Source organism: Sturnira hondurensis, unplaced genomic scaffold (genome assembly GCF_014824575.4).
Source record: "Sturnira hondurensis isolate 20B ecotype Veracruz unplaced genomic scaffold, ASM1482457v3 Scaffold0014099, whole genome shotgun sequence".
Taxonomy (NCBI): Eukaryota; Metazoa; Chordata; class Mammalia; order Chiroptera; family Phyllostomidae; genus Sturnira; species Sturnira hondurensis.
In genome coordinates, this window is record NW_028086730.1 from 395,811 (window position 1) to 417,364 (window position 21,554).

Sequence of the window (21,554 nt, forward strand, 5' to 3'; positions counted from 1 at the left end):
GCCATCTTTTGGGCTGGTCGTGCCTGTTAAGTAGCAGGATCGGAGCCCTAGGTTTTCACTGGAGCAGGGCAACTCAGTCGCTGGGTTGTGACGTTGTATGTGGGGGCAGGGTCAAAGAGGGACAATGGCTTCCCTCCGCCGCCTGCTGCTGCGACCCCCACCAGCACCACAACCAACACCGTCACCGCAACCAACACCGTCACCGGGCCCACGTGTTTCGTTCCACTGCACTCGAGTGTGCCACCACTGTCGGCCCTCCACCACTGGGTTCGTCCCCTGGGGCCTGCGTGGTCCGTCTCACTGCACGCGAATGTGTGCCCCGCACCCCGACTGGCTTTGGGCTGCCTGCGCGCCTAGCGCCTAGGTCGGGGGGATCTGTCCTGCCCGACCCAGCTCCGTTGCTGGTTCTGCCTCTCTTACCATCCCCGTTGAACGGTTCGTAGCTGTCGGACTTCCCTATAATTCCGTATTCTGGTCTCTGGGTGTGTTCTAGTTCTCCAAAACTTTTGTTGTAGTCAAACTTGGTTGTGGGAGAAGGCACAGTGTTTCCACCTATGCCTCCATCTTGGCGGAAGTCTAGCCTTATTTCTTTACAGTAAAAGTATTTTCTTCTGTTTCATTAGCAACAAGAGAGACATTGAGGGATGTAGTGGCATGTGGGCTGCCGGGTTAGGGTGGGGCCTCACTGGTGATGCTGTGGTCAGCAGGCCTTGTAAATTGTGCTCCTGCCCCTGCCACAGCTGTCCCCGAGGGGGGTTCGGTGGTCTGGGGTCGGCAGTGCACGGGTCCCAGGCGTGGAAACTCACTCCCACTCCCGTAACTGTCAGCAAGGCCCGAGTCTGACGTGCACAGGCAGTGTGACTGTTGTTTTCGTGTGGCTCCGACATATAGGTGTTGATAGTGTTCCAGGGTGTTGGGGAGCAAATGGAAAAGGATTGTAGAGGGCTTGGGGTAGAGAGAGCTGGTTTGGCAGAATTGTTGTGAGGACTAAAAACAAACCTGACTGCACATGTTTGTGTTTAATTCCCAGAAACAGGCAGAGAGAGCCCATTCCTGCCGTTTACTATGTTCTCGGGCCCAATTTGCCACTTCCGGCCTGGGGCATGCTGTGTTGCCTCGTGATTCGTGCCCACCTGCCTGCCTTACACGCGGGAGTGCCAGTGGTCTCTTCCTGTCCTGTTTGCCCAGTGCCTCCTCTTTCCGTTGTCACTTGTGCTTGATTTCGTTCCAGGCATTATTTTTCGCTGGTGTTTCCCTGAGGCGAGAGTGGGATCTTTTCCCACGAGGACGCGCCTCTGGGAGGCAGGGAGGCGGTCTGGGACCTTGGTCTGGCCACTGACCGAGCTGTCTGACCTAGGGCAGATGGTTTCACCTTCTGGGTCCCAGTTTCTGTGCGTGTCAGATGGAAGTGGTAGTAAAGTTCTCTTTTTTCCATAGAAAGTCACTTTCGGTAATTTGAATTTGTGTTTTGGGGGGCAAGTGTTCTAAGGTGGAAGTCAAAAACTTTCATGGAATAAGTGGTTATGGCCAAGCTGACTTTATTAATGATTAATATGTTTTACGAACTCTTTTACTGGCTTTGGTTTTGAAATCTTGGCCAGAGGTGTAGGATATTGTGAATTTCTTTCATCCTCACCCACAGATATGTTGTTTGGTTACAACAACAACATATGCTGTTGTTTGTTGTTTTTTTTTGATTTGAGAGAGACAGACAGAAACATTTATGTGAGAGCGAAACATTGACCGGTTTCTTCCTGTATGAAGCGGACTGGGGACCTAATTCTCAATTTAGATATGTGCCCTGGCCGGGAATTGAACCTGCAACTTTTTTTGGTGCACAGGACAGTGTCCCCACAACTGAGGCTCCTGGCCAGGGTGTGAATTTTTTTAAATTTATTGTTCCCAGAGAAAGAGGAAAGGTGGGTAGTGGGGGGAGGAGAGAAAGAGAAAGAAGCATCTATCTGTTGCTCACTTATTCATTCACTGGTTGATTGTATGTGCCCTTACCAGGGATCAAACTTGCAACCTTGGCATGTCCGCAACTTCAGTGAATCTGGATAGTGCTCTAACCAACTGAGCTACGTGGCTAGGGTGAATTTTCTTATTTTGTTGTCATTTTTCTGTTTGGAATAAAAAGTCCTAGTTAGCAAATATTACTCAGCCCTGGCTGGTGTAGCTCAGTGGATTGAGCACGGGCCTGCAAACCACATGATCATGGTTCGATTCCCAGTCAGGGCACATGCTTGGGTTGCAGGCCAGTTCCCAGCAGGGAGACTCATGAGAGGCAACCATACATTGATATTTCTCTCCCTCTCTCCTTCCCTTCCCCTCTAAAGATAAGTAAATAAAATCTGAAAAAAATTTCACTCAATATGAGATTATATTTACTTTGAAAAAAGTGAAGTTATAGATAGGACTGAAATCTCTTGTGATTGTCTTCTCTCATTCCTTTTTCACCTCTGCTGTTAATAATTTTATGTTTACTTAATTTTTTTAATGTATTTGCACACTTAGATATTCTTTTGGAAACTATGTAATGTTGGGGGTATATGTACACTTAAAAAAAAATCATTCCTCACTCTTCACTGTGTCCCATGTGGCACCTAGAGATCGCCTCATTCTCTCTGGTTCCTGCACAGTGAGCGTGCACCATACAGCCATTCCTGTGTCGGGGGGCTTTAGATTGTTTTGAAATAACGATGCAGCTTTTAGCGTGGTATAATAAGCACTTTGTTCTCAGAAGCTTTTGGAAGTACAGTTATTTGCAGCAGAAGTAGGTAAAATGCTGAATTATAAGCTGAATTCTTTTGCTTTTTGTCTTTGCATGTGAAGTATGTGTTAAGCTGTAGGGAAAACCTTTTTTAAGAAGGTTTTTTCTATATCTCTCCTTTGCAAATGATTCACCTCATTGCTTTCAAGTTCTACTGTAAATGAACAATTAGCAATCTCTTATTGTAGTACATAACATAAAATTTATATTTTAACCATTTTTAAAATTAATAAACTTTATTTTATAAAGCAGTTTCAGGTTCACTGCAAAGTTGAGCTGAAAGTACAGAAAGCTCTCCTGTACTCCTACTGCGCCCACCCCCTTCCTTTACCAGTAGCCGCGCGTTTGATGCAGTGAATGGCCTTCCCTTGAGGCACCGTTCCACACTGAGTCCAGAGTTTCCCATGAGAGCTCACTGTCAGTGTTGTGTGTTTGCTGGGTTTTGACAGCTGCGTATAGGGTGCATCCAGCGTGGCCGTGTCCTACGGAATGGGTTCACCACCCTGGACAGTGCTCTCTGTGCTCTGCCTGTTCGTTCCTGCCTCCCACTCAGCCCTGACAGCTACCTACTTTTTACTGTCTCTGCAGTTTCCTCTTTTCCGCAACGCCATCTAGTTGGAGTCACACAGTATGTACCATTTTCAGACTGGCTTTTTTCACTTGGTAATCAACATTTAGGATTCCTCCGTGACTCTCAGTGGCCTCATAGCTCATTCTTTTTAGTGCCGGTAGCACTTAGTTGTATGCCACAGTTTATCTCGTCTACTCCTCTCCTGGTTGTTCCCGAGTTTGGGCAGGTATGGGTAAGGCTGCTATACACGTTGTGTGCAGGTTTTCGTGTAGATGCAAGTTTTCAGTCCTTTGAAGAAATACCAAGGAACGTGATTGTGAGGTGCTGTGGGAAGAGTACGTTTAGTTTTGTAAGAAACTACCTAACTGCCGTCCACGGAGGCTTTAACCTTTCACCTTCCCAGCAACAGTGCGTGAGTGTTCCTTTCGCTCCACGTTCTCACCAGTATTTGGTGTGGCCATTGCTCCCTAGTTAGAGCATTCTGACTGGGGTGCCGTGGGGGCCTGCTGGCGCTTCTCATTTGCATGTCCCTGATGATGTATGATGTGGAACAGCTTTTCAGATGACCACACGATTTTTAATGACTCTCTGTATTTCACTGGATGCGTAAAGGGGCCTTGGTGCAGATAAAACCCTTTCTGTGTGTTACTGGGTGGTATTGAGGCACCGTGTGTCGGTGGGTGACCTGGATTATTCTGCGGTAGTCCCGACAGTGGCCTGTGCCCTCCGTATTGGCACCTTTCTCTGTTTTTCTGTTTTAAATTCTTTGGACATTGTTCTAAGACTTTTTTCCTTAGGATAAACACTTTAGGATTAACTTACAGAAATAGAGTAATTTAGTCAAAGGCTGTGTAGGTTTTAACACCTTTCAATGTCTATAGCCAAAAAAACCATGCCAGTTTATGCTTTGAACAGTGGTTCCAGCCAGTTTTATATTAAGAAATCAAAAAATATTTTTTAGGGAAAAATTTCAACATGCACAAACATAGAATAGTATAGCAAGCCCGCTGTTTCCCAGTTCCAGCACCGCATACCCACGGCCAGTCCTGTCCCTTATTTTCCCATGTACTCCCTCATTCTCCACTTCTCTCCTGCATTCTATTTTAAAAACTCTAATGAGTTATAGTACAAATTAGAGAGAAGTATAGGTATTGTGAATGAGTTTTCACAAGCTGAAACCTACCTGGGGAATTAGCAACCCAGGTGTCCTCTCTGTCCGCCACCAGTGATTTCCTTCCTGCCAAGGGCAGCTAGTGACCTGGCATCTAACTGCACTGCTGAGTGTTGTCCAGGTTTGTTTTTTAAATATGTAGAATCTTAGAGCATGTTCTTTTGTGTCTTAGTTCTTTCTCTTGGCGTCGTGGGTGGGGGTATCCGTGTAATTGCACACAGTGGTTGGTTATTCTTGTTGCTGTATGCAGTTGCCTGGTGTGGAGTTACTCTGTTGATGGACAGTTGGTTAGATGGCAGTTTGGGGCTATTACAAGTCATGCTGCTCTGAAATTCAAGTTTATGTCTTTTGGTGAACGTGTGGATGCGTTTCTTTTGGGACTGGTCTGGGAGTGAAACTGCGAGGTCGCCGAGATAGTGTGGGTATTTGGTTTTGGAAGACCAGGTCACCCTTCCCCCAGCCGCGTAAGGTCTTTGTGCCCTAGCAGCTCACATTTTTCTCCCTTTTCTTTTAGCTGTACTTCTAGCTGTTCGATAGCTTATGGGAGTTTCGGTTTGCACTAGTGAAGTCAGAGCACCTTTTCATACTGTTATTGGTTATTTGGGTATCCTTTTTATGAAGAGTAAACAGGTTTTTCTTTTTTATACCGTATGATCCATTTTTCTTACAGTATTGGCTCTTTTGCTGCATAGTGAGCTCCCTGCTAGCGTAGTGGCTTCTGGCAGCAGCAGCAGCCATTTACTCGTTCTCTCGTGGTCTCTGTGGGGAGGAAGTCGGGAGCGGCTTGGTTGGGCGCTTCCAGCTTGGATGTGATCAGCCCTCTGAAGGCTTGTCTGCAGGTGGAGGATACTTCCTGCATTGGGTCGTCTGCGTGCCTGGCAGGGTAGTCCTGGCTCTTGGTGGGAGGCCATGGTTTCTTTTCATGTCAGAGATTTCTAGGAGTCCCATCCTCAGGACAAGGTGGCCAACTTTCCCTCGATAGAATGATTTGAGAGATGGAGCACCAAGTGTGGGCTGTTCTTTTTAATGACCTCGCCTCAGAAGTCAAATGACATATACTTTTGAAATGTGCTGTTTGTTAGAAGAGATTCACTCAAATCATCCCATCTTAGGTTCAAAAAGAGGGGAGTTGGGCTCCATTTTTTTTTGAAAGGATGAGTGTCAAAGAATTTGGAGATATTTTCAAACAGTACTTTGTAGGATTTCTTTTAATTCTGGGTGAGTCTTTCAGGAGATACAAGTATGGTGGATATCTTCACCTGCTCTGCTGGTTGTCATGTCTTTGAGAAACAGAAGTTGCTGTTAATGTAATTCATTGCTCAACCTTTTTCCTTTATGGTTAGCCCATTCCATTATTACTTTGAAGAAAATCCCAACATAATTATTTTATTTTTCTGTAAATACTATGTCAGTATCTGTCTTTCAAAGGCAAACACTTCCCTTTCTGTTTTAACCATAACATAACCACAGAACTATCATAATTAAAAGGGAAACCACATATAGTTGCTTAATAATATCCAAACTTATAGTTGAAATTTCCAATTGTATCAAAAATCATAATTTTTTGTATAGTTTAATGATTTTGACAAATAAGGGTCCAGATAAGGCCCAACGATTAAAAAAATCTATAGATCACCTATTCATCATTCTTTTACCCCCCCACCTGTCTCTTTTTGGAAGACCTGGACCCTTTTTTCTGTGGTGTCCCCACAGTGTTCTGTACCCAGGCGGCTGTTCCTCTTTTGGTGGGGGAAGCTTTGTTGCTCTAACTGGTGTTGCTTCTTTGGTTGTGATTTCTCTCTGGAGGTTGGATTGTGCTCCGAAATTGACCATTTTAAAGTGCTTTCGAATTAAATCACATTAAAATCCATTTGGTTTCTATAGAGCTGTTCTACACTAAAATGTAATGACGTCTGTTTTGGAGTCAGCCTTCTTCCCCATCGCTTCTGCGTGTTTGTGAGGCTGTCCGAGTGCACATTGTGTCTCCTGTCAAAGGGCTCCATCCATACTGGCCAGCAGACTCGCCACCTGGAGTGCACCCCGCCCCCCGCCCCCCCCTCCGTGGTTTAAAATGCTGCGGGGCATAGCACAGCCCCGTCCTGCTCTTGCTACTTGGGCTGGCGGTACTCCACCGGCAAGAATTTCTGAACCATGCAATACTTGACTGCTTAGTGTTTTCCCTTAGAATGTCAAGTAAAGCAGTGACCGTAACTGATACAACAATAGCTGTCTGGTGTGAATAAATCCAAATAATACCTAGTTTTTTGTCAGATTGGCAAAAAGTACGTTTTTGGTGTGCTGCAGAATTTTAGTAATAGTTTGTATGTGTTATGAGATGAAAAAGGTTGGAAATCACTGCCTGAAAGACTGTGTGCCTGTCATCTGCATGGGCGTTTCTTCTTGTGCCGTACCAGCCTTTCTGTTCATTGCAGCTGATTTTTTCAGTTGTGTGACTGGTGTTTTAAGGGTCGATGACTCAAAATTCTAAGGTCTCTTTAGGCCACTTGAAACTTCCAGTTTTCCCCAGTCTTTGCTTTTCCCCTTTAATTGAAACTTTAGTAATGAAAAATTAGAAAATTAAATTGACAGCATGATAAGAATAAACGTCAAAGAAGTAGACATTTTAAAAAAATTTATGTATTTTTAAAGTTTAACCCTAGAAAGTTGTTTTCCTTACACCTGTTACATTTTTAAAGTATCATTCAACTTCAGGGCAAGCACCCAATTTTTAGTGTTTTGTTTTTAAGTGAATTTACTGTACTGATACCAACTGTGGCCATAACCATGCAGCCAACATCTTAGGGGCCTGTCCCCGTGGCAGGTCCAGTGCTGCTGCACTCGGGTCACGTGTGGTTGAAAAAGATGGCTTTGGTGCTGGTGCATGCCCTCCTCCAAGAGATGCTCAGGGCAGCGTCTCAGTGGAGACATGATGCAAGCTACATGTGTGATCGTAAATTTTCCGGTGGACTCATACATAAAAACAGGTAAAATTAATTTTAATGTATTTCTTTTAACCCAATAACCCAAAGTAGTATCACTTCAGCATCTAATCAGGATAAAAACTATTGATGTTTTCACTTCTGGTTTTTTTTTGGACTCTGCACTCAAATATGTAAGATATGTATCTCACATTCATCTCAACTCAAACCATCTCAACCCAGCTCTGTTTCAGGGGTTCAAAGCCTTATGTATCTCGGTTGAGTATGTGTATAAAGATACTGTAGGGGACCGCATGGATCGGAATTGTTTTAGTCATTGCTCTCATGACGTATAGCAGAGGCCAATGACTAGGAACCCAAGTAAACAATGGCTTATAGGTACAGGGACTAAATTGGAAAGCTGTTTCTGTGTTCCAGGTGGTGGCAGAAGAAGATGGAGGAGGAGAGATGCTGAGGAGGTGGCATCGACAGAATTTCGGCAGGTTGGATTGGGAGGGAAGAGGGGCCAAAGCCAGTTTTCAGGCACTGTCTCTCACATGCAGAGCGCGCCTGCTTTGAGACAGGGAAGGCAGGGCTGGTGGCCGTACGGTGGAGGGCAAAGTTGCCCTGTTTTGTGTAACTTAGATTTGATGTACTCGTGAGCTGTCCAAGGGGAAATGTCTGCTGGTAGTTGAGTGCGTATTTGAAGTGTAGAGATAATTAATCTCTTGGGAACTCAGCTGTGTTCATAGAAATACTTTAAAAATCCACGGAAAAGGCTTCATTTATTCTACAAAACTAAAACCCAAAGCAAAAAGCAAACCATGGTCTTTGTTTTAGTTGCTGGGGCAACAGCATGAGTAAGAACAAATGTGAATTGACCCCTCAGCCAAATATGGGCAACTCAGGAGAGTAATAAATAAATAGGCAGTGTCCACAGTCTGAACCGTGTGGGAATCCCTACGTTAGCAGTTGTATGGAACAGAAAGAAAGAAGAGGAGGAAACCGCCAGCCAAGGAGGTTGAGAAAACGAGTATGGTACCGAAGAAGCCGAGTAAGGGGGCTGGTCCAAAAAGTGGCCTCTGCTGGGCCATTGTGTTGTGCTGGGAAGAGTTTCATTTGAATTTAGCCCTGTCTGGAGGTCACTGGCAACTCGAAAGAGCAGTTTCATGGAGTGGGAGAGAGACACTGGATTGGAACGATTGAAGAGGCCTGCTGTTGGACAGGCCAGTTTTCTTGCTTTTACAAAACCACTACAAATCACTGAGAAGACAAGTTGAATAGAAGAAGGGACAAATGATAGAAACAGACATTTGGCAGGAAAGTGAAGTGTAAACGGCTCTAAACATATGAGGAGTGCTCTTAGTACAGGGGTGTGAGGTAACAGGCATTTCCACATCGCTGCGGAGCTAGGGATAGGTGTGACCTTGGTGCAGAGTCATTTGGAAATAGGCATGTAATTAGAAATGCACATTGTGTGATCTAGCAGGTTCACTTCTGGGCACTTGGGCTTTTTTTATAACATGAAAACTAAACGGTCATCAGTGGTGGCCTGGTTGGATCAATGTAATACACAGGAAAGTCTGTATCATATAAAACATACTTCCAAGAAAGTAGAATTTTTGTTTTCCCTAAGATATAAATCAGGCTTTGTAAGTCTGAGAAAAAGAAGGTATTTGGAAATGTACCTTTGAAGAGTTATGGTGAGCCTTGACCTTCTGCCTTTGAACACTTCTCACATAAGTTATTAGTCTATGTAGTCCCTTTTCAGATACCTTAGGATTCTTTTCAAAGGATCCTGTCCTATTGACCATGGTCCAACATACATACATACTCGGTTGTACACCACTCGAAAGGCGTCCTGGGTGAAGTCACACTCCAGCTTACCTTACTGCACCTAAAAATAACCACAGCTCCTATCAAGAGGGCAAGTTTACTTGGAGTGAGTCACCGACAAAGTAAGCAAGTGTATGAAGTTTGAGGACTGGGGATGTGGCAGTGGGGCTGCACTATAGCTGTCTGATGTAGGAGGAAGACTTTCTCGGTCAATTTATGTAGGGGGAAGGGATGTGCAAAACCTTTGTGAGCCGTGTATTCCCCTGCCACCTACATTAACCTGGTTTTGCTGACCTTTCTGCAGTTTGCCTTCTTCAGAGAAAGTGTGTGTTCACATATGACTTAGAAAAAGAAAAAAACCAGGCGCACCAAACAGACCCCGTCTGTCTCCCTGTAGTGTACGCTGGTGCCCTACAACCTTGGATTCTCTGTCATCGGGCCTCTCGGAGAGCTTAAGTTACTGAATTCATTTCGTACGAGTTTGAGACTGGAATTCATGAATTCCTCTTTCTTCAAAAAGGAATTCATTAATTCCGTTTTCTTCATTTCTTTGAAATCCTGGTTTCACTTATATTTTGTATTTTTTTACTTCTTAGAGCAGTGATTTTCAGCCTGTGTTATCTCATGTCACCCATAAACTAATTACTAAAATTCTTTGGCACGCCAAAAGATAAATTTCTGCTTATCTGACCAAAATATGTGTGTGTGTGTGTGTGTGTGTGTGTGTGTGTGTGTGTGTGTAAAATTTGGATTCATTCACACCAGATGACTTTTATTGTGTTGACTCTTGTCATTTTTTAATTTGACAAAACTAAGGGAAAAGAAGTCAGTGCCCGTAATAGTTATTACATGTTTTAAAAGTTCCTGTGGCTTGTGCTGCGGCACACCGTTTGGAAATCACTGTTTCAGAGCCATAGGAAAGAAGTAGGTTTTAAATTTTTTTATTGATTTTTTTTTTTTTTAGAGAGAGGAAGGGTGCAAGGAGAGACATCAGTTTGCATTTATTGATTGAATCTTGTATGTGCCCTGACAGGGGTCAAACCCACATCTTTGGCATATCAGGAGCATGCCCTAACCAACTGAGCTACCTGGCCAGGTCGTAAAGAAGTACTGTATTTTGTCTTGTTTAATGTGTACTTTTTGCCCAAGTTTTTGAGGGAGAAATAAGGATGCACATTATACATGGGTAGTACTAATTGCATATCTATATAAATGTTTTTAATTTTTTCATTTATACTTATATAAGTGTAACTCTAGAAAGCAATAACAATATCCATATGAGAATCAATAACCTGGAATACTTGATCAGTTTGTTTCTAAATATAAATAAATGAAAATTGAATTAAAATGAAGATTTTTCCCCCCTGAAAGTTTGGGCTGAAATGTGGGTGTGCCTTATACATGGGAGCACATTATACACAGCAAAATATGGTAGTTTAAGTTTCGAAGCATAGTTTAATCCTCTTACTTCACACATAAGAAACAGACTCAGATGCGGTTACTTGCCCAGATTGTGTTTCCTTAGTCGTCCTCCCGAAGTTTGGTGGGGTGAGAGCTGATGAAGCCCTTGCATGGTCACATCTAGATAAGCTGCTGTAATTTGAGGGGTCTGTGGCTTTAATTACATTGCAACAACTATTAATTTATATGTTGTGCTACTATATTTACAGTCATGGAGACAGTCCGGTTGAAGAAAGTTGAATCCTAGAGATGTGAATTTACCCAGGACTACAGACCATTAACATTTGTTCTGTGCTTAGCTTTTAATGTCACGGCAGTGCTGTGCAGTAGGACTCCGTACGATGACGTTCTTTGTGCTCAGTGTGAACGAGACTGGCAGCTCAGTTTCTCGGTCTCGCTAGCCACGGGCACTCAGTAGCTAGTTGTATGCGGCTGGCAGCTGCTGTTTCGGACGGCACAGGTCCAGAGCATTCACCTTTAAAAAATGCTTTTTTGAGAACTTCAGAAGTGTTATGGTGGACACCACGACGTTGTGAGCGTGATCAGAATCGCTAACTAGAAATTAGGCTTATGTTTAAAAGTAGGAGAAGAATCAGCTCTCAGAGCTGATGACAGTGCTACGTCTTTAATGGCTTGGGCCTTGTTCACCTGTTGCCTGTTCTTCAGAGCAGCAGTCGGGCGCCTGGACGAAGCACCTTCTACCTTTCCCATCACTTAGGTGTCTTGTTTTGCTAGTTGAAAATCCTTTCCTTGGGTTAAGTTTGCAGTGAACACCACGGTGCTCAGCATGTTTTTCAGTCTCTATGTTTTTATTTTACATGTTAATCACTTCATTACCAAGCTGTCTTACAAAAACTTCTGATGTCTTTCTTGCTATGGTACTCTGGGTTGTGGAAGTGTTGGCTTATCCATCAGATTAAGCTTGATGTGTAACAGGGCTGAGCCAGCTAGGTACAGCAGGTATGGGAATGAGGAGTCTTGTACTGTTGTTCTGCATCTCTGCACATTGTTGTAATGGGCAGAGTTGGTTCTCTGGGCTTTACTTTGGATGCTGATTTAGTAATTTATGACTTGGCTCCATTTTAATAGCAACTTAGACTGGCTTGGCTTCATGCATGGCTGCCGTGATTTGAGTGTCCATTCAGGTGCATAGCCAGACGGTGATGTAATCCAATTAGGTACCAGAGTTTTTGCTTAAAATACTTCTGTACATGATTTGGTTTTTAAAAGGTAATATGGATTGATCTTGGGTATTTCATACTTTAAACAGTAGTCTTTTTGCATTCTGGGTACAGAGATTTTTTTTTTAAGATTTTATTTATTTATCTTTAGAGGGGAAGGGAAGGAGAGAGGAAGAGAGACATCAATGTATGGTTGCCTCTGGTGTGTCCCCTGCCGGGAACTGGCCTGCAACCCAGGCATGTGCCCTGACTGGGAATCAAACCTCGATCGTGTGGTTTGCAGGCCCGTGGTCAGTCCACTGAGCTACACCAGTCAGGGCTGGGTACAGTGATTTTTGATAGTGGTTTAGAAGCCTTGGTATTCCTGCCATAGCTCGTATTAAAATGATTGATGTTTTTGAAATGAGCCAGCGTGTGTTTGTGTGTGTTGCTCAGCTTAATGAATTTTTAAATTGTGTTTATTGCTTTTAGGGGGTCGGGGGAGAGAGGCATCAATGAGTTGTCTCCTATACATGCCTGGCTTGTGACTGAACCTGCAAACTTTCCGGTGTGCAGGACGGTGCTCGAACTAAACTGAGCCACGCAGGCCAGGGCCTTGATGAACTTTGTGTTCCAAATTTGGTGGGTTGTTTTTCAGTCCACACTGTGCTAGGCATTGAGGGTAAAGTGGCGAACAAGACTTAATAGAGATGGTTATCTTACCATCCCATTATTCTCCGTCTTTTTAGACTCAGGTGTTTGGGAGAACATAAGTGAGGATTTATGTTCTTGCAGAAATGGGATTGGGGTCCGCACCAAAATGATACTCTGATTGGGTTGGCCTGCCTTAGGGCCTTCTGGTACCCGTGAGAAGGGGAGTTCGCTCGCCCTTTGTGTCCAGGCTTTGGGTTGTAGCACCTGTCCGCAATCGTCTGTGGATGACTGTGACGTAAGGAGAAAATGCTTTCTTGCGTGTTATAGGTGACTCTGGCTTTCTCTTGTGAATTTGCATCCGTGAAGAATATTTTGGGATTTATAGTAAAATTTGTATGCCAGCAGATTATTACTGCCTTTTTTCTTAGTGAGTTTTTTGAAAAAGTAAATTGACTGTTCATGTAAGGGTTATTTGGAGTAAACCCTTATTGTTTTCAGCTGTAGAATAGGGGCGATGCCTGAGGGGCCGAGAAGCACTTGTAATGCCTGCACGAGGGTTTGTGTGTGTGGGGGGATGTTCTTGCTGTTCCCGAGTTCTGTGACTGAGCAAGTGCATATTTGGATGCTGTTCAGGTGAGGATCTGTTTTGGGCTTAACCACTCCTCATTTCCCATTCACGTGTTTATGATCACACTGTTCTTGCTTCCTTCTCATGGCAGTGTTGAGAGGAGGGGACACTTTGTGATGGGGCGAGGTCATGTGGCCAGTGACCAAAAGGGGCTTTTTAATATATATATATATTTTATTGATTATACCATTACAGTTGTTCTGTTCTCCCCCTTCATTCCCCTCCACCCGCACACCCCCTCCCCCACCATTCTCCCCCCCTTAGTTTATAACCACGTGTCTCAATTTCTTTAGATTCTATATTTCCCCTACTATTCTTGCCCTCCCCCCCCTGTCTATTTTCTACCTACTGTCTATGCTACTTATTCTCTGTATCTTCTTCCCCCTTCTCCTCTCACTCCCCTGTTGCTAACCCTCCATGTCATCTCCATTTCTATGGTTCCACTCCTGATCTAGCTGTCCTCTTGGTTTGCTTTTGTTTTAGGTGTGGTTGTTAGTAACTGTGAGTTTGCTGTCCTTTCACTGTTCATATTTTTCATCTTCTTTTTCTTATATAAGTCCCTTTAGCATTTCATATAATAAGGGCTTGGTGATGATGAACTCCTTGAACTTGACTGAGAAGCACTTTATCTGTCCTTCCATTCTAAATGAAAGTTTTGCTGGATAAAGCAATCTTGGCTGTAGGTCTTTGGATTTCATGACTTGGAATACTTCTTTCCAGCCCCTTCTTGCCTGTAAGGTCTCTTTTGAGAAATCCGCTGACAGTCTGATGGGTACTCCTTTGTAGGTGACTGTCCCCTTATCCCTTGCTGCTTCTAGGATTCTCTCCTTCATTTTAGTCTTGGCTAATGTAATTATGATGTGCCTTGGTGTGTTCCTTCTTGGGTCCAACTTCTTTGGCACTCTCTGAGCTTCCTGGATTTCCTGGAAGTCTATTTCCTTTGCCAGACTGGGGAAGTTCTCCTTTATTATTTGTTCAAATAAGTTTTCCACTCGTGGCTGTTTCTTTCCCTGAAAAGGGGCTTTTTGAAGAAACAACTGGTGAAAAGAAATATAAAAATATATTATTGTGTTTTTATAATCTTAATTTCCTTTTTCAAGGGTACCCTTCTTAATCCACTTACTTGGAGAGAATGATCTGTTGCTAACCAACTGCCGTAGACCGCACATTTGTGTGCCCCCAAGTGTGGCGGTGTCGGGAGGGGGAACCTTTGGGGGGTGGTTGCTCTAAGAATGGAATTTGCGCCCTTAGGAGCGCGACCCCAGAGAGTCCACTTGCTCCGTCCACAGCGAAAAGAAGATGGACATTTGAGCCAGCATTCTCGTGTCGTGTTTTGTCTGGATACTGTTAAATTCTTTGTGGGTCAGGGTCAGGGGCTTTGTCTTTATTTCCTAAGCAATATTTTTCTCACTTCTCCTTTACCATCAATACCCTCTCAGTACCCACAGGCTGAAATGAGATTTTTTTCCCTATTTCTTTCTCCATTTATTCTTTCACCAAGTCCTGCTTAATTCTTTCTGTAATTCAGTTTGATAATATCTGTAGTGACTGGCACTGTATTTAAAGCTTTTATTGTTTCATTTTGTATTGGATTCATAAGTTATTGAAGCAGGAAGTCTAATTTTTTTGTAGATGAAGAAATGGATTCTCAGGTTAAATAACATGTCTTAGGTCATGGAATGAGTGAACAAATACCCGATGTTACGGCTCTGTGGTCTCAACACGCACTATCCCTTCCCGGTCTAGCATCTTCTTAAAAAATTATTTAAAACTTTTTTTTGGTCAAGGCTTTATCCATAGTTGGTGAGCTAGGTCCAGGAGGTTGGATGAGATAAACAGCAATGCCTAGCCACCCTACCCTCTTTCCCCCTTTTCTGAAGGCAGATCTTCTAGCCAGTAAAAAATGTATTTGCCTCCACATATCTGAAGAGCATACTTGAAAAGTTCACACTTACATGCATACTTGCGGAATTTTTAGTTTGAAGCATATCTATTGATTTCCTACTATGAAAAGATAGGAAAGATAAAGATTAGCTTTCTTTTCTCCCCTCACTGTACCCTTCCCTTGTTCTGTCTTCCCTCCTTTCAATATCGCTTTATTGCAATTTTGGTTAAATCAGTATTGGGCTTTGTCATTATGACCCTTTGTGCTGCTTATAATGTTTAGCATAAGTTACAAATACTTTTTCTTTCATAGACAACTTGGTTTTCTTTGGAAATGTTGGAAACTTTTTTGTGTACTAATCAGTAATGTAGCCCCAAACGTTTGGTTGGTTGCATGATCAGGTGCTCTGTCAGTTTTATCTTTCTAAGACTTGCCCCACTCCAGACTGGACTGCTTGCCCTCACTGCTGGGCGCACAGTGGTCTGCTGTGACCCAGGGTTGGGACAAGGGTGGTCTTTTTGCCTCTCTCCTACATCGACACTCCTGTCTGTGTGTTCCCTGACGTTGTCTTTCTCCTGTTGGTGTGGAGTGCGGTCTGCACCAGCTTTCTGTGAGCGAGGTGCGTGGGAGGCCGGGCTCTGAGTCTCCCTGCACTCTTGGCTGGTAGTTCGGCTGGGGGTGGGTTTCTGGGTTGGAGATCATGTGCCTTCTGTGAGTTTGTTCCCTTTAAAGAATACTCGTTTCTATTAAGTGGCTGTATTATCTTCTCTTTTTGAGGATACCAGTTTTGTTTTTATTTTTTCTTTTTCTTGTATAGTCTTTCCCTCAACTAGCACTTTCTGTTTGTTTTGCTCTGTACTTTTAATAATAGAGGCTTTTCCGAGATGTCTGGTAACCCTTTGGTTTTCATTAATATTTAGAAGTCAGGGCCCTGGCTGGTGTGGCTCAGTCGATTGAGGCCATCCTGCAAACCAAAGGATCACCAGTGAGATTCACATGCCTGGGTTGCAGGCCAGGTCCTCAGTGGGGGCGCGTGAGATGCAGCCACACATGGATGTTTCTCTCCCTCTCTTTTTCCCTCCCTTCCCCTCTCTAAAAATAAATAAATACAATCTTTAAAAATAAAAAGGTCAGAGGTACACACAGAAAACACAGAGTTGATTCATATGAAATTGCCATCTTTCCCAGCTTTGTCCACTATCTATGAACATAGTTAGTTCTCAGACTCCGATTTCTAATTAACACCCTCCACTAATAGGAGCCAGGGCTCCTTGGGGCAGTGACTGATTTCAGAACCGAGGCAGACAGTGTGTAAGATGAATCAGGAAGGTGTTGTTATATTAGGAGAAAAGGAGGTACTCAAAAATACGAAAGGCATACAAGAATCTGCTAGATGGGGCTCCCACCGGCCAGATCTGGGACAACTTGAGCATGGGAATGAACAATAAAATAAGTGTCTGTCCTTAGTGAATTAAAGAAAGAGTGGGTAGAAGGGAACGTACCTCACTGAAGCCACCCTGTGGGCTGGTAGGGTGGAAGGAACAGTAGGTTTACGAAAACAGCCCGTCACTTTTAACTATCAGTGTGGCAGTTGGTCCCGACAAGAATGGCCAGTAAGTACTAAAACTGTTGGTGAATATTTCAAGCATATGATCTCAAACTCTCTTTCCACAGATTACTTTCTAGTCAGTTGCTAAGGGGAAATGGTTATTTTACATTGGAGAAATGTGGCAAAGTTTAACTGAGTTATCAAAATTATTACCAGTAATGCAGTATATTGACGTCATCTTGTCAATTTATGTGATACTCTAAGAAAAACAAAACTTTATTTATGTGGTATTCCTGTCAGAAGAACATACCTGTGTTCTCAAAGATGTCAGTGAAACGAAAGACAGACACCAAAGCGCTGTTTCCGGTGAGAGGAGACAGGGGACGTGATGTTGGGTGGGGTGGGTGAGTCGGGGTCGGGGTGCAGGCGTTGCCACAAGGGACATTATAGAGCAACTGGCAGGACGGAAATGTGGACTTCGTACTTTATAATCAGGGATGACTGGTAAACTCTTGGTTTTGACCTGTACCGTGGTTGTGTAAGAGAATATTCTTGTTCTTGGGAAACACACAGGGAGCTTTGATGGTGGCTGCAGTGAATCAGATGCTCAGAATGTGTGTGGTGGGGGCAAGCAGGGGTGACTCAGTGATGACGTGAGTCTAGGCGAAGGTTCGTGGGAGTTTTCTTCCTCGGACTGCTCTTGTAGCTGCTCTGCAGGTGCACAGTGAACATTGTTTCCTTTAAGAAAGATCGGAGTAAGAGTGGCTCACGGGAGGGCTCTGATCACGGGTGAGCTCGTTCATCACCTGTGAGCTGCTTTGCTTGGGAAGCCGCCCACTGTCAGTGTCTTCAGGCCATTCTCCGTGGAGGTGGATCACGCAGAAGACACTTTTCAGTCTTCAGCCTGGCTGGGAACGTTGGAGCTTTGTAGGAGGGTCTGGCTTGGGGGGCGTGCCTGCGTCTCAGCATTCTCTCTGCCGCTCACACAGTCCCTGTGTGTTCAGTGCAGTGGGCTCATCTGCCGCTATGCCAGGACCTCCCCGTTTGGCTCCCTCGTGTCCTCTGCCAGGGGTGGGAGGGGCAGGACAGGACAAGGAGATTTAGGGATCTGAAGTGTCCATTGAATAACTTTTAATCAATATTCCTTTTGTTTCCTTCTAGCACCCCTTCAATTTCTTTGTCTTATCATGGTTCTTGTGGATTGTGCCTTTAAAACAAGATAGAACAACCAAAACAGTTTTTAAAAATATTTTCTTTTTTTAAAAATTTAAAAAGATTTTATTGATTTATTTTTAGAGAGAGAAGGGAGGGAGAGAGGGCGAGAGAAATCAGTGTGCTGTTGCCTCTTGCACGCCCCCTACTGGGGACCTGGCCCACAACCCAGGCATGTGCCCTGACTGGGAATTGAACCAGTGACTGGTTTGCAGGTCGGCACTCATTCCACTGAGTCACAGCAGCCAGGGCCCAAAACAGTTTTTTACTGCAGTTCTAGAGGCATTTCAGTGTATGTTCAGTGCATACTCTTTACCCGGGAGTCTCGGTACAGCACTTGGACATCATTCCAGTTTCTTTTTCATCTTGTTTCTCATGTCCTCACACTCTAGAATAACCAGATTTCCCCCCATCAATAATATATAAACCTGCTTTTTTCCCTTCATAGTCTAAGTGAAAAAAACAAGTAAACAAAAACTTTTCCAGAAAAGTGGATTATGTTTCAACATTTGTTGCAACACAATAAGCACCTGTATTCATACTGGTGTTTTTTCTTCCGGCTTTCCTGGTGGTGGGGTGCCGGGGTGCGTGTGCTGCAGGTTGAGGCAGTCAGGTTGGTACAACTTCGCTGAGAGCCTGTGACTGATTGGCCTGCAAACAGGTGCAGTGGGTGATCCTGGCTGTTGGGAGAAATGATCACAGATCAGCTTTGAGGGCCCCACAGCCACTTGAATTTAAATGCCAAATTGCGTGTACATTTTGTGAATTAAACAACTTCATTAGAATTGAAAGGTGTCTAGAAACCCTGACACAGAAGTGGTGGTGATGGGGGCGTTCAGGAGTGCACTTTTCACACTAGCATGTTACGCTTGTTGAGGCCGAGGGCTGTAGCAGCACATGGTGACCCAACAAGTTAGATGGTCAGTTGTACTTTTTTAAGTGTATGTTCAAAATGCCTTTAACTTAAAATTAAATATTCTTTTCATTTTAACCCATGTTTGCTACTGTTTTTGTTGATTCATTTTGTTAGTTTTAAGAAGCAGTTAGCATTTTTTTAATTGATTATCTTATTTGAAGGAAAATGTTGAGATCACAATGTAGTGTGAGTTTTATGGAAAAAAGGCATTAAATGAAAAGCATTTTTTTTAAAAGATGCCTTTGCATTCTTACAGGATTTCTAATTAATATATTGTCTAGAGTTTGAGCTTTTTCTGTAGTGTCAAGTATCTGGGACAATTTAGAGTTCTTCCATGTGTAGCTTTTAGTTAATTGACATTAGTGACAATACTTCCGTGACTTGAATGTTCTACTCAGTTTCTAGTAAAAGTTATGGTTGCTTAACAGTATTACATGGGGCTACTTATGAGCATTTAGAGGAAGACACTTAAATTTTTTTTTTAAGTTTATTGATTTCAGGGAGGGAGAAATCTAGAGAGAGAGAGAGAAACATTGATTGGTTGTCTCTCATACTCTCCCTGGCCAGGAGTTGAACCCCCAGACTTTTGGTGCCTGGATTGTTGCTCCAGCCATCCGAGCCCCACTGGCCAGGGCAGCAGGAGACCTTACCATTTGTCCCACTGTTTTAGAGTACCGTGCCTTTGCAGTCAGCCCTGTGTTCGATAAGAATTGGCGTTTTCATCAGATAGAGACAAGTGTGTATTTTTTCTTACTTGCCCACTGAGGGTGCTATTAGGGTGTCTCTATTCTGGGCTGTTGGTAGTAGTGAGGTAAGAGCTGCAAAGTGGGGGTGACTGCGCCTTTTTCCTGTTTTCACAGAGAACGTTAGGTTAACTAGAGCTGCTCAGTCTTCTGCAGCAGAGCTCTGTGCGGGTCAGGACCCTGAACCAGCAGCTTTAGTGACAGCGGTCGTCAGCCCGAAAGAGAACGTGTCGTGATTGTACGCTCTTTTTCCTTCACAGGAGAGCTTCTGCTTTATGTTCACGTCCCACTTTACTCCTGCTGATCTGCTGACACAGAAAATTGGAGGACAGCTGTTGCCAGGATAACCTGTAATGGGCAAGGCGCCACAAGAAGAAAACATTTCTTTTAATTTTTAAACTTGGTTTGAAAGGTAAGACCATTGAGAGTATCAGGAGTTTCTGCCCATGAACTTCTTCAAGGAAAGCAATGTGCTGTCATGAGACCTTGGAGTCTAGGCGGGCCAGGACTAGGTCATCTTTGAGTCAGGTGCAGTTTGGTTCTCTGGCACCGTGGGAGTTTTTTCGGTCTCTGTAGTGAGTGCTGCTGTGTCTTGTCATCTGCAGTGCCCACGGGGTTCCCAGGACAGTGCGCGGGGAGGTCGAGCTGGGCCCGAGGACCACGCAGGCCCAGGAAGCTGACGTAGCGTGAAGAGAAGCCTGCGAGTAGAGGGGCTGCTGCTGCTTCTGGGTCGCCCGGCTCTGTGCGTGTGGCGGGGGAGATGGACAGGGTCACGGACACGGAGCGGGTGGGTTGTTTACAGCGCCCGGGGGGCGGCTTCTGGCACACACCTACTCCTGTCGCCGTCACTCTGGAATGCTTTACTGAAACTTCCTCGAAGACCGGAGGTTAACTTTGCATATTTGACCTTTAGGTCAGTAGTCATTCCTTTTTGAACTCTTAGCATATACCTCACAAAATTGTTTTAGAATTGCTCCTTCTCTTTATAGATTTTAAGCACGTGAGCAAGGGGTTTGACTTCTACTTTATGTGTTTAGTACTTTTTTTTTTAATCCTCACCCAAGGATATATATTTTTTAATTGATTTTAGAGAGAGAGGAAGGGAGAGAGCGAGAAAAAGAAAAACATCGATGTGAGAAAGAAACATTGGTAGGTTGCCTCCTGTACCTGCCCCGACCAGGGATTAAACCTGTAGCCTAGGTATGTGCCTTGACTGGGAATTGAACCCACAGCTTTTTGGTGCGTGGGATGATGCTTCAACCAACTTGAGCCATTTGTCCAAGGCTCTTGAGTACTTTTAAATAATAGGTATCATTAATTGGTAACAGGAGATAAGATTTTAGAAATTTCTCAGGATAACATTTTTAAGACTTTGTTTTTCTCTTTCTCTCTTTTTTTGTTTGTTTCATTATTCTTTGTTGATAAGAGTTTCTTACCTTTGGTAGCTTATAGAACAATGTCTTACTTACCTTTGGCTGTATTCCTCCCTTTTCTCATTTTACTCCCCTCTGCTCATCAGCAAGCTGCCCCACACTAGAATAGATGAACTCTTAAGGAATTACCCAGAAGTCACCAGGGGTCATCAAAGTAAACTTGTATTGCAAAGGCCCAGATGGTAAATATTTTAGGTTTTTGTGGGCCAAGAAACAAAAAAGAGGCTATTATGAAGGTATTTATGTAACAGAGAAAACAAATTTCACAGATTCTATTAATGAAATTCAAAATATAGAACTACTCGTTCAGTTTTCTATAATACAGACCTAATGAGAAGAATGGGATTCTGTGTCTTGGGGTATCGTTTCTTCTAATGGAGTTCCGTTACGCACAGTCGCCTGGTCCGTGAGGCAGGTCTGTGATGAGGCCTGACGGGCCATCTTCAAGGTGTCTGACACTGCCCGCGTGGCCACGTTCTGCTAGCGGCCCTCAGCACCTGACTTTAGCTGAGTGTTCGTCGCTTAGGCGGCGTTTACAGAATTCTGGTAGATTTTTCTTTAGGTGCTTGTCTTTTACATGTAGGTTAATTTCCGATTTAAGGTTGGGCGAGAGCTCCTCAGTAGCATAACTGGGTGGGTTCCGAAGT

General features: G+C 43.8%; 1 protein-coding gene and 1 pseudogene across 19 annotated transcripts in view; one reads left to right on the forward strand and one right to left on the reverse strand.

The window, feature by feature from the left end:
• PPP6R3 (protein phosphatase 6 regulatory subunit 3) overlaps positions 1 to 21,554 on the forward strand; it is a 122,576-nt gene that overhangs the window by 17,699 nt on the left and 83,323 nt on the right. For all 19 annotated transcript variants that reach the window (XM_037062540.1, XM_037062544.1, XM_037062549.1 and 16 more), the window contains exon 2: positions 19,735 to 19,886. The gene's annotated coding sequence lies outside the window, so the exon portion shown is untranslated. The remainder of the gene's footprint in view (positions 1 to 19,734; positions 19,887 to 21,554) is intronic.
• The window catches only part of LOC118998408 (protein mago nashi homolog), a 37,334-nt pseudogene that overhangs the window by 5,065 nt on the left and 10,715 nt on the right, over positions 1 to 21,554 (reverse strand).